The sequence below is a fragment of the Vespa crabro genome, chromosome 25 (genome assembly GCF_910589235.1).
Source record: "Vespa crabro chromosome 25, iyVesCrab1.2, whole genome shotgun sequence".
Lineage (NCBI taxonomy): Eukaryota > Metazoa > Arthropoda > Insecta > Hymenoptera > Vespidae > Vespa > Vespa crabro.
Genome location: NC_060979.1, coordinates 2,817,487 through 2,819,986, shown reverse-complemented (window position 1 = coordinate 2,819,986; position 2,500 = coordinate 2,817,487). Strand labels below are relative to the sequence as shown.

Sequence of the window (2,500 nt, the reverse complement as noted above, 5' to 3'; positions counted from 1 at the left end):
TTTCTTTAGTAACAATTGTAACCAAATCAGCGTCGGTTTATCTCAGACTTTTAGGGTTATGTTTTTGCATGTCTCTCTCTCTCTCTCTCTCTCTCTTTCATGGGGAATGAGAATCGCGCGCGCGCGCGCGCTCCTTATCGTCCGTCTTATTTATTACATTCGTATATTTCCCATATATCTTTCTTTCTATTCGATAAAAATAATTAGCTGGTGGATTAAACGGATTTATCTTCGATATGAAACTTTTCGCGAAATTTTTTTTCTTTTTTTCCCCTTTTGATGAGGCGGGTGGAGGGGGGTGGGCGGTCGAAAGAGGGTGATCGACGCGACACTTAAAAATCTTCTCTCTGTTCGCGATAAAGGTTCGCCCGGAAAACCGTCGGTAACTATGCTCTACGACAATACCAACTCACGTGGACAATCAAAATTCCTGAATAGGAGGATCGATTTCAAAAATTATTTATCCCCCACTCCCCACCTCCCCTATCTCTCTCTCTCTCTCTCTATATATATATATATATTTTTCTTTTCTATCTTGCTTTCTATCGTCTTAAATCTAAATGTAAATTTCAAAAGAAAATTAAATTATTTTAAGGGAGTCTGGAATAATTATATTAAAAAAACAAAGGGAAAAAAAAGAGAGAGAGAGAGAGAGAGAGAGAGAGAAAATGTTTTAATCCTATCAGCTGATTGATCGACTATAAAATTTTCATTCAGATCATATATATATATATATATATATTTTTATGTATGTATTATAGATCATAATGATCGAGCATTTGTCCTTATTTACGTCAAAATTTTTTTCACTTCTCTCTCTCTCTTTTCTTTTTTTTTTTTTTTTTTTGACAAGCCAGAATTGACAGATACTAAATAATATCAAACGCACGTGGGGATGATTGGGAAGGGTAAGGGGTGAAATACCTGGGGTTTGGGGGAGAGGTAGGACATATTAAAAAGTTCGAAAGAAACGAAAGAAAATTTGACAATCGGAACAATAATAGTTAATTAGTGATAATAAATGATTCAAATTTAAAGCCCGCGAATATTTAAAAATAGTTTTAGTCTTTCTTTTGTTCTTTTTTTTTCTTTGTTTCATTTTCTTGTTCTTTTACTTTATTCTTCTTCTTCTTCTTCTTCTTCTTCTTCTTCTTTTTTTTTTTCTTGTTACAATTTCAATGAATTTGAAATACGATGATTTTATTTTATTCATACGTACGATTAATTCTTAAGCTTGCACGTGTTTTGCGCGTTATTAAAAATCAAAAATAAAGGATAATGATATATATATATATATATATATAGAAACGATCGACGATCGCGAAAAAGAAATGAAAGTAAAGAATAATAATTAAATGCATCTCCCATTCTTAAATCTCATAAATGCCCGCGCGAATATAACACAAAACATATTAAAAAAACGACTGTTTTTCTTCCGGGTGTTTCTTTTTTGTCTCTCCTTTCTTTTCCCCCTTTTTCTTTTTCTTTTCTTTTCTTTTTTTTTTCCTTTCATTTCTCAATGGATATTTTTTTTTCGTTATTCTTATATCGATTATTCTTATTTTTATCATACGAATAAAAACAAAAGAACAAAAACAAAAACAAAGATGGAGGAAAGTTTAAAGAAAACGTTTGAAAAGAGGAAACAATTGGTAGTAAAAAAAAAAAAAAAAAAAAAAAAAAAAAAAAAAAAAAAAAAAAAAAAAAAAAAAAAAAAAAAAAAATGAGAAATAAATAAAAAATAAACAACCGGTGAATGATAATTAGAAAATATTTGTATTATCATAGTGAAAATATTCCCAAAATTTGTTTTATTTTTAAAAATCGTTGTCATTTTTAAAGTTAACCGTGCGATTAAAGAACGCCATGGATTGAGATAATAAAGAGAAATAATGGAATAAAATAAAAGAAAGATGAAAGATAGAAGGAAAAAAAGGAAAAAGAAAAGAAAAAGAAAAAGAAAGTAAAAACAATCGAATTTCATTTCTACGTAATAATCCTTAGGTATGATACGACGACGTAAACGTTCGTTCGTTCACTTACAAAGAGAGAGTGAGTGAGTTAGAGTGAGAGAGAGAGAGCGAGAGCGAGAGTGAGAGAGTTAGAGAGAGAGAGAGTGAGACAGAGAGAGAAGGAAGAGTTCATTGGTGGCAGCAGTAGCAACAAAAGTGGCGTCAGCGACTTGTGCACGCGTTAAACCTCGTGTACTGTCGGTGCCTGTCGATGTAAACAAATAATATGATCTTAGTTTAGTGATTCGTATATATATACATACTTATATATATATATGTATATATATATATTATACCTACCGGCATACTTCTACGAAACTTTTATTTTATACTCTCTCTCTCTCTCTCTCTCTCTCTCTCTCTCTCTCTCTCTCTCTCTCTCTCATTCTCTCTTTCTCTTTCTCTCTCTCTCTCTTTATTATCGACAAACTCGATCGATAAATTATATTTTATTATATATATAACGTGCATTTTATTTTCTTTCTTTT

General features: G+C 31.0%; 1 protein-coding gene across 6 annotated transcripts in view; it reads left to right on the top strand.

Annotated features, from left to right (window-relative positions):
* LOC124432514 (histone lysine acetyltransferase CREBBP) overlaps window positions 1-2,500 on the top strand; it is a 23,299-nt gene that overhangs the window by 1,970 nt on the left and 18,829 nt on the right. The gene's annotated exons all lie outside the window — the stretch shown is intronic.